Below are 15995 nucleotides of genomic sequence, written 5' to 3'. Positions count from 1 at the left end.
AAAGCAAAATACTTTGGAAATCTGAAACAGACACAGGAAATAACGTTCTGGCAGCATCTGTAGAGAGAGAAGTGGAGTTAATGTTTCAGTCTTCTTTCAATTCTTAGGAAGTTTGACAGAGAAAATGCAGGCAGATGGCTCCCCTTCATGGGAGAAACCAGACTAGGGGTCATAATCTTAGAAAAAGGGGTTGCCAATTTAAGATAGCAATAAAGAGGAATTTCTTGTCCCAGAGGGCAGTGAACCTGTGAAATTATTTACCACAAAGGACTCTCGAGGCTGGATTATTAAGAATATTCAAGGCTGAGATAGATGTGTTTAATCTGTAAAGGAATCAAGGGCTATGGCAGAAAGGAAGGGAAGTGGAGTTGAGGGTTATCAGATCAGCCATTATCTTACTGAATGGCGGTGCAGACTAGTTGGGCCGAAGGGCTTATTTGTGCTCCTATGTCATATGGGGCTTGAGATCACATACCCAACTCACCACTATCTCACCCACCCCACCGCACTCCTATCTCCATCGATTCACCCAACTCACCACCACCTCACCCACCCCACCACACTCCAATCTCCATCAATTCACCCAACTCACCACCAACTCACCCACCCCACTGCACTCCAATCTCCATCTATTCACCCAACTCACCAGCACCTCACCCACCCCACTGCACTCCTATCTCCATCTATTCACCCAACTCACCACCACCTCACCCACCCCACTGCACTCCAATCTCCATCGATTCACCCAACTCACCACCACCTCACCCACCCCACTGCACTCCAATCTCCATCGATTCACCCAACTCACCAGCACTTCACCCACCCCACCACACTGCTATCTCCATCGATTCACCCAACTCACCAGCACCTCACCCACCCCACCGCACTCCAATCTCCATCGATACACCCAACTCACCAGCACCTCACCCACCCCACTGCACTCCAATCTCCATCGATTCACCCAACTCACCAGCACTTCACCCACCCCACTGCACTCCAATCTCCATCGATTCACCCAACTCACCACCACCTCACCCACCCCACCGCACTCCAATCTCCATCGATACACCCAACTCACCAGCACCTCACCCACCCCACTGCACTCCAATCTCCATCGATTCACCCAACTCACCAGCACCTCACCCACCCCACTGCACTCCTATCTCCATCGATTCCCCCAACTCACCAGCACTTCACCCACCCCACTGCACTCCTATCTCCATCGATTCCCCAGGTCCAGCATCAGGAGACGTTGGATTTACAGAACGTAGAACTCCGCGATTAAAAACACTGGAAATGCTCGACAGGTCAGGCACATCTGCTGATGACTTTTTCATGTGAATTAAATTTTGGAATTGAGAAGTTTCCTTTGTAGTATCCTACGCACAGCTTGGAGTTTATTCCTGAAGTGGACCAGTTTCTGATTGATGAAATCTGGCTCATCCTCATTAGCAGTCAAATCTTCCATTCTGTCCTGTCTGTACACAGGCAGCCCTGGAGAGGGACTACCCAGTGCTTTTTGTTGTATGGAGCGTGAAGTCTTTCACTACAGGCCGTCGAGGACCAAGTGAAATAATTCCGGGGAATTGATCCTTCTGATCTCCCTAGAGGGTGCTATGCACTAAAGCTTTTGACCAGTGTAGCTCAGCTCTCGGCGTTTACTGCATAGGCAGTATTGCATATGTGTTCCTGCAGGGAGTGGACACAATCTCAAACATCTTAATCCTCTTCTCCAAGAATATAACTGGGTTCCCAATGACAGAATCACAGAATTGTTACGATGCAGGATGAGTACATTCGGCCCTACTGCAAGGATGTCAAACAAAAAACTACAAATTCCTGACTCAAATCCTATAGGTCCCGACAGTAACAAATACCCCACATGTTGCAAACGAGTGACAGACCCTCCCCTCGACTTCCTGTTTCACTCTGAACATCACCAACCACGACTTGGCAACTGACCCGAGCAGCGATGTTCCACATTACAACTTTCTACGGAATATGTGGGCAGCAGCCCCCCACCCCACCAACCCCAACCAGGTGAAGATGGGCCAGGATGGTGTGTGACTGCTTGTTCCACAGGTGGATCATGAGGAATAGCTTGAACTATGACTGCAGCATCCGTGATTGCCCTTCGTCCAGGTACTGGCCTTCACTGCAACCATTCCCATTGCTTCAGCAGAATAGACTGTTATCCCTGACGTTGAACTGTAACTGCTGCTGCAGCCACACCAGCTTTCATTTATCATTTCACTGCCCCTGTCTTGACTAGCTACCGAGTCTCTAGGCTATTTTAAAAGGCATTTTCAGGATGGATGCTTATTGCCCTTTCCTAGTTGCCAATGAGAGGCAGAAGGTGGGCTGCTTCCTTCTTAAGCCATTACAACAGTCGGGCCTAGGCCCGAAACGTCAGCTTTCCTGCTCCTCTGATGCTGCTTGGCCTGCTGTGTTCATCCAGCTTCACGCTTCATTATCTCCGATTCTCCAGCATCTGCAGTTCCTACTATCTCTGATATGACCAATTGGCTTTAGCTTCCTTTGTGCAATATGGGCCAGCTTTTATTCCCAGACTGTGGTTGCCTTGAACTGCTACAATCCAGGTGCTGTGGGTAGACCTTCAAAGCTATTAGGAAGAGCAGCACCTACAAGATGCACTGCATACATTCACCAAGGGTCCATAGACAACATCTTCCAAATCCATAACCACTTCTATCTAGGGCAACAGATATATGGGAACACTACTACCTGCAAGTTCCCCTCCAAGATACTTTCCATCATTACTTGGAAATATAGCATCTACTATATCTGCTGCTCCCGATGTGGCCTCCTGTACATCGGAGAGACCAAGCATAGACTCAGGGATCATTTTATAGAGCATCTGCGCTCTGTACGTGACAAATAACAACAACAACACCTTCTGGTCACTAGCCATTTTAATTCTCCCTCCCACTCCCTGGGTGACATGATCATCCTGGGCCCCCTCCAGTGTCACAAAGACATCACCCTCAAACTGGAGGAGAAACACCTCATATTCTGCCTTGGGAGACTACAGCCCAATGGCCTAAGTATGGATTTCACCAGTTTTAAAATCTCGCCCCCCACCACGGCCTCATGCCATGTCCAACTCTCCCTCTCATCCCCACCTCCTTGACCTGGCACAAACTGTCCATCTTCTCTCCCACCAATGGCTCCACCCACCTCACTGACCAATCCCCAGGACTCCCTACCTGCATCCACCTATCACTATCCCACCTACCTTCCCCAGCCCCACCCCTCGTCTCTCTATTTATTTCCCCCTCCCCATTTCTGAAGAAGGGTCCTGACCCAAAACATTAGCTTTCCTGCTCCTCTGATGCTGCCTGGCCTGGCGTGTTCCTCCAGCTCTACACCTTGTTATCTCAGATTCTCCAGCATCGGCAGTTCCTACTATCTCTAGAACTGAACAGGACATAGGTGTCATCATTGAGGAAATGACCCATGGCCATGGGTTCCATTCACATTGGTGAGCACGTTGAGCCTGGTGACTGCCAGGAAAACTGTACCAAGCGTTGACTTAGAGATAGCAAAGTGTGGAGCTGGATGGACACAGCAGGCCAAGCAGCATCTTAGGAGCTCCACACTTTGTTATCTCGGATTCTTCAACATCTGCAGTTCCCATTATCTCAGAACCAAGCTTTGATTTGTCCGTTCAAAGTTTTAAGCATCACAGTTGGGGCCTGGGGCATAGCTGCCCATCCTCTGTGTCAGGAAACTATTCGTCCAAGTCCTATTTCAGGTGCAATGCTTGAGGACAGATACCAGGCTTTCACTCAAGACTGCTGCCCACTTGCAATGAGACCATGTTGCCCATTCCTGGTTCACCATCACTATCTCAGCAGGATCTCAAAGAACAGGAGAGATCCCAAGACATCATTTTGAATAAGACCTGTCCCTGGTTTCCCTGCCAATATTTCATCTAGACCGACACAACAAAAAAACGACCATCTGGTGATTGTTACATTGATGTTCTTTGGGCTTGCTGTGTGTAGGTTAGCTGTCACATTACATTAAAGAAGTGTCTATTCTTCTCAAGTATTCCTTTGTGTTAATGGTAAACATGGACTATTGATATTCCATTTCCATCAAGTGATTTGAATACTGGAGACTTTTGATGCACTACAACTGATTTTAAAAAGTGGAATTATTGATCTAAGATAGCTGCTGTGATCACCAGGCTGAGCCAAGCTCATGAAACCATCAGTAAATGAGGCTGAAAATGAACATTGTTATAAAAGGACACGGCAGGTTAGATCTTTATCTCCTAGATGAGTCACACCTTTCTGTAAGTTGCACACAGACGGAACAGCGATATATTTCCAAATCAGGATGGTGAGTGGCTTGGAGGGGAACTTGCAGGGGATGGTGATCCCATGCACCTGCTGCCCTTGTCCTTTTAGAAGGAAGTGGTTGTGAGTTTGGAAGGTGCTGTCTGAGGAACCTCAGTGATTTTCTAACCTGATTATTAAAAAGTGGAATACAACAGAAAGTCAGGCATATTTGACATTAATACAACAGTGACCATCAAGCTCTATTGCATTCAGCATCAGAGTCGTGATGCTGCCTTGTTCCATAATAATAAGACCTTCCTCAATCAAAATTTTAAGTGGATTACTTCCTCAGCCAGTTTGATAACTGCTGAAGTTATAACTGAACAAAGTCAGATCCATGAATGGAACATGATTTGATGCTTTTGCTGTTCAATTAGTTAATGTGGTGGTTAGTCACTGCAACTATCTACACAGAAGGCTATGGATTTTGTTTAACAATAAGACAAAAGTTTATTGCAGAAAAGAAGAATTTCAAACAAGAACAAGCTAAAATATAGAGGAACAGCTTTAATTATATTTGAACACACAGCAAAACAAAGTCTCCACCTGTTTCCCAATATTATCCACTATGGAGAGTCAACTCCAGAGAATTTACTACCCTGTCTCAACTTATAGGTTTCTATTTAACTGTGGAAAAAAGTCAATCAGTTCTTCGAAGTCTGCTGATATGAATGTTCCACAAAGCTGACAGCCTAAACATTCTCAGTCCTAGTAAGTTGCAGATTTCTAATCAACACTTCTGGTTTAGAAGTTTCATAAACAAAACCTTTCTGCTGTGGTGTGTCTTAATCTACTGCTCTGAACTCCTTTTTGGAAAGAAACCAAAATTGCTTCCAAGCTCAGCCTTATTGGTTTCTGAACTGGATTTTTAAAAAAAGTCCAGACCTGAAGCATCAGCTTTCTTGCTCCTCTGATGCTGCTTGGCCTGCTGTGTTCATCCAGCGCTACACCTTGTTACCTCTCTTCCTCAATCCTAAATCCTTCTCAACTGGAAACAAAGTAATAACATGCTTACTCTATCTAATAAACCCAATAATATAAATGTGTTTCCATTAACACCACAGAGTCTACAGTCACCTACTTTATGACAAATACTGGATTAGTCACTGTTCCAGAAGGAATTTATGACCTTTCAGTTTAAAGAAAACCCTTTATAGAAGTAACCAACTCTGCTTGAAGATCTAACTTCCAAAAATGATATTACCACATATAAATTATATATTTTTTTATCACAACTGAATGCTCCTAGCAGTAAATAATTGGAACAACCACCCTTAAGATTCTACTGTCACACTGCTTGCAAACATCATTGCTGTCTGATCTCTTAATTTATACTTACCCTTCAACTCAATGTTGGACTTCAAGTAGGAATCATTCTTGATTAAAGATTTTCAGATCTGGAATAAAGATTGAACATTTAAGGTATAAATCAGGCAGATTGAATAACCTACGATGTACCTATTTTAATTTGTAGAATACAAATTCTCAGAGCCCACTTTGAAGTTATCATAATTTCAAATGATACTTGTATGTGAACCAAACATTTCACAGAACGAAAACTCCACAGGCGCAACTTGCTACTTTGGGAAGAGCAGAAGTCAGACTATTTCATAGCTACTCGATATTGTAGCTCAACTATTTCCCTAAACTGAGGCCCTAACTGCTCTTGGAAGTGGGTGTAAAAGATACCATGAGCTATTTTGAAGAAAAACAGAAGAGCTCTCCCAGTTTTGAAGAGGGGTCACTGGATCTGAAATGTTAACTCTGTTTTTCCCTCTTCACGGATGCTACCAGACCTGCTGAGTTTCTCCAGCAATTTCTGTTTCTGTTTCAGATTTTCAGCATCCACAGCTCTTAGAAGAGTTCTGATGTCCGGCCAAGATTTATCACTCAACCAACATCACTAAAACAGTTAGCCAGTCATCATATCACGTCAATATTTATGGAAGCTTGCTGTGTACCACTTGGCTGATACATTTCTTCTTTGCAACATTGTCTGATGCTCAAGAGTACTTTGAAATGAGCTGAGGTTCTGAGAGGTGCTACGTAAATGAAATGTTCGGCACTTCTTGTTTTTGAAGGTCAGTTATTTCTGTTTGCAATGTACACATGAAGTCATTGTTTACATGTCAGAAGTAATTCAACCTGGTTCATTCAGTCAGAATAGTTATGCATTTCCACTGCCATAGCTTATTAATCATAATAAATGATGGGGTAAGTCAATTGATTTGCACTGACAATTTAGTGTGAGAAATAGGGAGCGTGCCAAATTCATCTCTTCTCAACTGCACGATTAAAAGCGACAAGCTTTGTTGGGACACAATGGAAGTGCTCAGAAGTTAACGTGATGAGGTTGTTTATCCCACACCCTGACATTTTTTCTTTCAGGTCTGAAAGACACAAATAATGGAGCTGGGCGTGACAAAATAACTGATGTACAATGTGTTTGCTGCACTTTGTCAGGTGGGAAATATCAAAAGAATCATCAAGAGTTTTCAGAGAGTCAGTACAGGGCCACACTGTCAGAGAGTCAGTACAGGGCCGCACTGTCAGAGAGTCAGTACAGGGCCACACTGTCAGAGAGTCAGTACAGGGCCGCACTGTCAGAGAGTCAGTACAGGGCCACACTATCAGAGAGTCAGTACAGGGCCGCACTATCAGAGAGTCAGTACAGGGCCACACTATCAGAGAGTCAGCACAGGGCCGCACTGTCAGAGAGTCAGTACAGGGCCACACTGTCAGAGAGTCAATACAGGGCCACACTATCAGAGAGTCAGTACAGGGCCACACTGTCAGAGAGTCAGTACAGGGCCACACTGTCAGAGAGTCAGTACAGGGCCACACTGTCAGAGAGTCAGTACAGGGCCACACTGTCAGAGAGTCAGTACAGGGCCACACTATCAGAGAGTCAGTACAGGGCCACACTATCAGAGAGTCAGTACAGGGCCACACTATCAGAGAGTCAGTACAGGGCCACAGTATCAGAGAGTCAGTACAGGGCCGCACTGTCAGAGAGTCAGTACAGGGCCGCACTGTCAGAGAGTCGATACAGGGCCACACTGTCAGAGAGTCAATACAGGGCCGCACTGTCAGAGAGTCAGTACAGGGCCGCACTGTCAGAGAGTCAGTACAGGGCCACACTATCAGAGAGTCAGTACAGGGCCACACTATCAGAGAGTCAGTACAGGGCCACACTATCAGAGAGTCAGTATAGGGCCGCACTGTCAGAGAGTCAGTACAGGGCCGCACTGTCAGAGAGTCAGTACAGGGCCGCACTGTCAGAGAGTCAGTACAGGGCCGCACTGTCAGAGAGTCAGTACAGGGCCACACTATCAGAGAGTCAGTACAGGGCCGCACTGTCAGAGAGTCAGCACAGGGCCACACTATCAGAGAGTCAGCACAGGGCCGCACTATCAGAGAGTCAGTACAGGGCTGCACTGTCAGAGAGTCAGAACAGGGCCACACTGTGAGAGAGTCAGTACAGGGCCGCACTGTCAGAGAGTCAGCACAGGGCCGCACTGTCAGAGAGTCAGCACAGGGCCGCACTGTCAGAGAGTCAGCACAGGGCCACACTATCAGAGAGTCAGTACAGGGCCACACTATCAGAGAGTCAGAACAGGGCCGCACTGTCAGAGAGTCAGTACAGGGCCACACTATCAGAGAGTCAGTACAGGGCCGCACTGTCAGAGAGTCAGCACAGGGCCGCACTGTCAGAGAGTCAGTACAGGGCCGCACTGTCAGAGAGTCGATACAGAGCCGCACTGTCAGAGAGGCAGTGCAGCCCCGTATCGACTCTCTGACAGTGCAGCCCTGCGCTGACTCTCTGACAGCGCGGCCCTGTATCGACTCTCTGAAAGTGCACCCCTGTATCGACTCACTGACAGTGTGGCCCCGTATCGACTCTCTGACAGCACGGCCCTGTATCGACTCTCTGAAAGTGCAGCCCTGTATCGACTCTCTGACAGTGCGGCCCTGTATCGACTCTCTGACAGTGCGGCCCCGTATTGACTCTCTGACAGCACGGCCCTGTATCGACTCTCTGAAGGTGCAACCCTGTATCGACTCACTGACAGTGCGGGCCCGTATCAACTCTCTCACAGTGCGGCCCTGTGAAGACTCTCTGACAGTGCAGCCCTGTATCGACTCTCTGACAGTGCGTCCCTGTATCAACTCTCTGACAGTGCAGCCCTGTATCGACTCTCTGACAGTGCGTCCCTGTATCAACTCTCTGACAGTGCAGACCCGTATCGACTCTCTGACAATGCAGCCCCGTATCGACTGTCTGACAGTGCGTCCTTGTATCGACTCTCTGACAGTGCGGCCCTGTACCGACTCTCTGACAGTGTGGCCCTGTATTGACTCTCTGACAGTGCGGCCCTGTATCGACTCTCTGACAGTGCGGCCCTGTACAGACTCTCTGACAGTGCGGCCCTGTACTGACTCTCTGACAGTGCGGCCCTGTACTGACTCTCTGACAGTGCGGCCCTGTACTGACTCTCTGATAGTGTGGCCCTGTACTGACTCTCTGACAGTGTGGCCCTGTGCTGACTCTCTGACAGTGTGGCCCTGTACTGACTCTCTGATAGTGTGGCCCTGTGCTGACTCTCTGATAGTGTGGCCCTGTACTGACTCTCTGACAGTGCGGCCCTGTACTGACTCTCTGACAGTGTGGCCCTGTGCTGACTCTCTGACAGTGCGGCCCTGTACTGACTCTCTGACAGTGCGGCCCTGTACAGACTCTCTGACAGTGCGGCCCTGTGCTGATTCTCTGACAGTGCGGCCCTGTACTGACTCTCTGACAGTGTGGCCCTGTATCGACTCTCTGCCAGTGCGGCCCTGTACTGACTCTCTGACAGTGCGGCCCTGTACTGACTCTCTCACAGTGCGGCCCTGTACTGACTCTCTGACAGTGTGGCCCTGTATCGACTCTCTGCCAGTGCGGCCCTGCACTGACTCTCTGACAGTGCGGCCCTGTACTGACTCTCTGACAGTGCGGCCCTGTACTGACTCTCTCACAGTGCGGCCCTGTACTGACTCTCTGACAGCGCAGCCCTATGCTGACTCTCTGACAGTGCGGCCCTGTGCCGACTCTCTGACACTGCGGCCCCGTATCGACTCTCTGGCAGCGTGGCCCTGTATCGACTCACTGACAGCGCGGCCCTGTATTGACTCTCTGAAAGTGCAGCCCTATATCGACTCACTGACAGTGCAGCCCCATATCGACTCTTTGACAGTGCGGCCCTGTGCTGACTCTCTGACAATGCGGCCCTGTACTGACGCTCTGACAGTGCGGCCCTGTACTGACTCTCTGACAGTGCGGCCCTGTACTGACTCTCTGACAGTGCAGCCCTGTACTAACTCTCTGATAGTGCGGCCCTGTACTGACTCTCTGACAGTGCGGCCCTGTACAGACTCTCTGATAGTGTGGCCCTGTACTGACTCTCTGACAGTGCGGCCCTGTACTGACTCTCTGACAGTGCGGCCCTGTACTGACTCTCTGACAGTGCGGCCCTGTACTGACTCTCTGACAGTGCGGCCCTGTACTGACTCTCTGATAGTGTGGCCCTGTACTGACTCTCTGACAGTGCGGCCCTGTACTGACTCTCTCACAGTGTGGCCCTGTACTGACTCTCTGACAGTGCGGCCCTGTACTGACTCTCTGATAGTGTGGCCCTGTACTGACTCTCTGATAGTGTGGCCCTGTACTGACTCTCTGACAGTGCGGCCCTGTACTGACTCTTTGACAGTGCGGCCCTGTACTGACTCTCTGACAGTGCGGCCCTGTACTGACTCTCTGACAGTGCGGCCCTGTACTGACGCTCTGACAGTGCGGCCCTGTACTGACTCTCTGACAGTGCGGCCCTGTATTGACTCTCTGAAAGTGCAGCCCTATATCGACTCACTGACAGTGCAGCCCCATATCGACTCTTTGACAGTGCGGCCCTGTGCTGACTCTCTGACAATGCGGCCCTGTACTGACTCTCTGATAGTGCGGCCCTGTACTGACGCTCTGACAGTGCGGCCCTGTGCTGACTCTCTGACAGTGTGGCCCTGTACTGACTCTCTGATAGTGTGGCCCTGTGCTGACTCTCTGACAATGCGGCCCTGTACTGACTCTCTGACAGTGTGGCCCTGTACTGACTCTCTGATAGTGTGGCCCTGTACTGACGCTCTGACAGTGCGGCCCTGTACTGACTCTCTGACAGTGTGGCCCTGTACTGACTCTCTGATAGTGTGGCCCTGTGCTGACTCTCTGATAGTGTGGCCCTGTACTGACTCTCTGATAGTGTGGCCCTGTGCTGACTCTCTGATAGTGTGGCCCTGTGCTGACTCTCTGATAGTGTGGCCCTGTACTGACTCTCTGACAGTGTGGCCCTGTACTGACTCTCTGATAGTGTGGCCCTGTGCTGACTCTCTGATAGTGTGGCCCTGTACTGACTCTCTGATAGTGTGGCCCTGTGCTGACTCTCTGACAATGCGGCCCTGTACTGACTCTCTGACAGTGCGGCCCTGTACTGACTCTCTGATAGTGTGGCCCTGTACTGACGCTCTGACAGTGCGGCCCTGTACTGACTCTCTGACAGTGTGGCCCTGTACTGACTCTCTGATAGTGTGGCCCTGTGCTGACTCTCTGACAATGCGGCCCTGTACTGACGCTCTGACAGTGCGGCCCTGTACTGACGCTCTGACAGTGCGGCCCTGTACTGACTCTCTGATAGTGCGGCCCTGTACTGACTCTCTGACAGTGTGGCCCTGTACTGACTCTCTGATAGTGTGGCCCTGTACTGACTCTCTGATAGTGTGGCCCTGTGCTGACTCTCTGATAGTGTGGCCCTGTACTGACTCTCTGACAGTGCGGCCCTGTACTGACTCTCTGACAGTGTGGCCCTGTACTGACTCTCTGATAGTGCGGCCCTGTGCTGACTCTCTGACAGTGCGGCCCTGTGCTGACTCTCTGATAGTGTGGCCCTGTACTGACTCTCTCACAGTGTGGCCCTGTACTGACTCTCTGACAGTGTGGCCCTGTACTGACTCTCTGATAGTGTGGCCCTGTACTGACTCTCTCACAGTGTGGCCCTGTACTGACTCTCTGACAGTGTGGCCCTGTACTGACTCTCTGATAGTGTGGCCCTGTACTGACTCTCTGACAGTGCGGCCCTGTGCTGACTCTCTGACAGTGCGGCCCTGTGCTGACTCTCTGACAATGCGGCCCTGTGCTGACTCTCTGACAATGCGGCCCTGTACTGACTCTCTGACAGTGTGGCCCTGTACTGACGCTCTGACAGTGTGGCCCTGTACTGACGCTCTGACAGTGCGGCCCTGTGCTGACTCTCTGACAATGCGGCCCGGTGCCGCCTCTCTGACAGTGCGGCCCCATATCGACTCTCTGATAGCGCGGCCCTGTATCAACTCGCTGACAGTGCGGGCCCGTATCGACTCTCTGATAGCGCGGCCCTGTATCAACTCGCTGACAGTGCGGGCCCGTATCGACTCTCTGACTGTGCGGCCCTGTGCTGCCTCTCTTACAGTGCGGCTCTGTATGACTCTCTGACAGTGCGGCTCTGTATGACTCTCTGACAGTGCGGCCCCGTATCGACTCTCTGACAGTGTGGCCCTGCGCTGACTCTCTGACAGTGCGGCCCTGCGCTGACTCTCTGACAGTGCGGCCCTGTACTGACTCTCTGACAGTGCAGCCCTGTACTGACTCTCTGACAGTGTGGCCCTGTACTGACTCTCTGATAGTGTGGTCCTGTGCTGACTCTCTGACAGTGCAGCCCTGTACTGACTCTCTGACAGTGTGGCCCTGTACTGACTCTCTGACAGTGCAGCCCTGTACTGACTCTCTGACAGTGCGGCCCTGTACTGACTCTCTGACAGTGCAGCCCTGTACTGACTCTCTGACAGTGTGGCCCTATACTGACTCTCTGATAGTGTGGCCCTGTACTGACTCTCTGACAGTGCAGCCCTGTACTGACTCTCTGACATTGTGGCCCTGTGCTGACTCTCTGACAGTGCGGCCCTGTACTGACTCTCTGACATTGTGGCCCTATACTGACTCTCTGATAGTGTGGCCCTGTACTGACTCTCTGACAGTGCGGCCCTGTACTGACTCTCTGACAGTGCGGCCCTGTGCTGACTCTCTGATAGTGTGGCCCTGTACTGACTCTCTCACAGTGTGGCCCTGTACTGACTCTCTGACAGTGCGGCCCTGTGCTGACTCTCTGACAGTGCGGCCCTGTACTGACTCTCTGACATTGTGGCCCTGTGCTGACCGTCTGACAGTGCGGCCCTGTGCTGACTCTCTGATAGTGTGGCCCTGTACTGACTCTCTCACAGTGTGGCCCTGTACTGACTCTCTGACAGTGCGGCCCTGTGCTGACTCTCTGATAGTGTGGCCCTGTACTGACTCTCTGACAGTGCGGCCCTGTACTGACTCTCTGACATTGTGGCCCTGTGCTGACTCTCTGACAGTGCGGCCCTGTACTGACTCTCTGACAGTGCGGCCCTGTACAGACTCTCTGACAGTGTGGCCCTGTACTGACTCTCTGACAGTGCGGCCCTGTACTGACTCTCTGACAGTGCGGCCCTGTACTGACTCTCTGACAGTGCGGCCCTGTACTGACTCTCTGACAGTGCGGCCCTGTACTGACTCTCTGACATTGTGGCCCTGTACTGACTCTCTGACAGTGCGGCCCTGTACTGACTCTCTGACATTGTGGCCCTGTACTGACTCTCTGACAGTGCGGCCCTGTACTGACTCTCTGACAGTGCGGCCCTGTACTGACTCTCTCACAGTGCGGCCCTGTACTGACTCTCTGACAGTGCGGCCCTGTTCTGACTCTCTGATAGTGTGGCCCTGTACTGACTCTCTGACAGTGCGGCCCTGTACTGACTCTCTGATAGTGTGGCCCTGTACTGACTCTCTGACAGTGCGGCCCTGTACTGACTCTCTGATAGTGTGGCCCTGTTCTGACTCTCTGACAGTGTGGCCCTGTACTGACTCTCTGACAGTGCGGCCCTGTGCTGACTCTCTGATAGTGTGGCCCTGTTCTGACTCTCTGACAGTGTGGCCCTGTACTGACTCTCTGACAGTGCGGCCCTGTACTGACTCTCTGACAGTGCGGCCCTGTACTGACTCTCTGATAGTGTGGCCCTGTACTGACTCTCTGACAGTGCGGCCCTGTACTGACTCTCTGATAGTGTGGCCCTGTACTGACTCTCTGACAGTGCGGCCCTGTACTGACTCTCTGACAGTGCGGCCCTGTACTGACTCTCTGATAGTGTGGCCCTGTACTGACTCTCTGACAGTGCGGCCCTGTACTGACTCTCTGATAGTGCGGCCCTGTACTGACTCTCTGACAGTGTGGCCCTGTACTGACTCTCTGACAGTGCGGCCCTGTACTGACTCTCTGACAGTGCGGCCCTGTACTGACTCTCTGACAGTGCGGCCCTGTACTGACTCTCTGATAGTGTGGCCCTGTACTGACTCTCTGGCAGTGCGGCCCTGTACTGACTCTCTGATAGTGTGGCCCTGTACTGACTCTCTGATAGTGCGGCCCTGTACTGACTCTCTGATAGTGTGGCCCTGTACTGACTCTCTGACAGTGTGGCCCTGTACTGACTCTCTGACAGTGCGGCCCTGTACTGACTCTCTGATAGTGTGGCCCTGTACTGACTCTCTGACAGTGCAGCTCTCTGCTGACTCTCTGACAGTGCGGCCCTGTACTGACTCTCTGACAGTGTGGCCCTGTACTGACTCTCTGGCAGTGCAGCTCTCTGCTGACTCTCTGACAGTGCGGCCCTGTACTGACTCTCTGATAGTGTGGCCCTGTACTGACTCTCTGGCAGTGCGGCCCTGTACTGACTCTCTGACAGTGTGGCCCTGTACTGACTCTCTGGCAGTGCAGCTCTCTGCTGACTCTCTGACAGTGCGGCCCTGTACTGACTCTCTGATAGTGTGGCCCTGTACTGACTCTCTGGCAGTGCGGCCCTGTACTGACTCTCTGACAGTGTGGCCCTGTACTGACTCTCTGACAGTGCAGCTCTCTGCTGACTCTCTGACAGTGCGGCCCTGTACTGACTCTCTGATAGTGTGGCCCTGTACTGACTCTCTGGCAGTGCGGCCCTGTACTGACTCTCTGACAGTGCAGCTCTCTGCTGACTCTCTGACAGTGCGGCCCTGTACTGACTCTCTGACAGTGTGGCCCTGCATCGACTCTCTGCCTGAGCATGGTCAGCCTAGATTATGCACTTGCCTGTATTTTTTGCTTAATAGATATTTCAAAAACATCAGTATTATTCACAGAAACAGGATATATGGCCCAGCTGGTTCATGCAATTGTTTTGTTTCCTAACAGTCTCCTCCAATCTTACTTCCTCTCACCCATGCTGTTTAAGCACAATTCTCTCAAATGTGCTTTAACAACAAACTTTGGAACGTGCCCCTGCTCTCCGCAGAATCTCGGAATTGTTTCGGTGCCATTCAGTCCATTGTATCCACAACAGCTCTTCAAATGGGCATTATTATCTTGTGCAAATTTCCTGCTATCCCTTGTGCCCCTGTACATTACTTCTATCCAAATAGTCAACCAAGCTCAGCTCGAATGCCTAAATTGAATGTGCCTGCCACCGTTTTTCCTGGCAGTGTGTTTCAGATTCTAATTTGTTGTATGAAAAGATCTTTTGTCACATCACATTTGGTCGTTTCATAAATCTGTGCCCTCTAGTTCACTATCATTTCATGAGCAGGAACGGCTTCTCCCTATCCACTCTATTCAGCATGCTTGCAGTTTGGAAACCTTCGAACAAATCTGCTGTCAGCCAAAAGGGAGAAGTGTCCCAACTTCTTCAATCTATCCGTATCCCTTAAGTTTCTCCTCCCTGGAACTATTCTCGTAAATCACTCCTGCACGGTCTCCAATGTGATCGTATCTTCCCTCTCATGCGGTGCCTGCAACTGTACAAAACACTCTGATTGATGTCTCACCAGTGTCTTAGTCACCTCAGTTACTCAAAATCTAATATCCTCACCATGTTCCGAATATGAAGAATCCAGAAATCCCAACTGGATTTATTAGTGACTGTTTCAGTAAGTTACTCATCTGGTGGCAACATTACTTTTATTATCTGCACTAGGAATGCGGGCGCCACTGATGAAGCCAATATTTATTGAACATGCCTAGCAGCTTAGAGAGAAGATAAGAGTCAACCACATTGTTGTGGGTCTGGAGTCACCTGTAGGCCAGACCAGGTAAAGATGGCAGATTTCCTTCTCTAAAGGACATTAATGAGCCAGATGGGCTTTTATAGCAATTGAAACTGGTTAAACTAATCTTGTATTCCAGATTTTTATGGAGTTTAAATTTTACCATCGCTTGTGAGATTTGATCCCATATCCCCAGAATGTTACCCTGCAGATCTGGATTATTGGATTACATTAACACTACACCACCATCTCCCCACAGTAGCAATTCTTTCTTGCTCCAAATTGCTGTTCGATTTTGCACATTGGTGTGTGCCCTTTTCTTCTCCACTGTTGCGTTAGCACAATTTCTCTCACATATGTGTCAATCCCTTCATTTTGGACATTCTCCCTTGTTTGGAAACTGTCTAGCAGAACAGGAGACA

This window comes from Stegostoma tigrinum, chromosome 5 (genome assembly GCF_030684315.1).
Source record: "Stegostoma tigrinum isolate sSteTig4 chromosome 5, sSteTig4.hap1, whole genome shotgun sequence".
Taxonomy (NCBI): domain Eukaryota; kingdom Metazoa; phylum Chordata; class Chondrichthyes; order Orectolobiformes; family Stegostomatidae; genus Stegostoma; species Stegostoma tigrinum.
The sequence above is the reverse complement of the archived record's forward strand: the minus strand, read 5'-3'. Positions refer to the sequence as shown.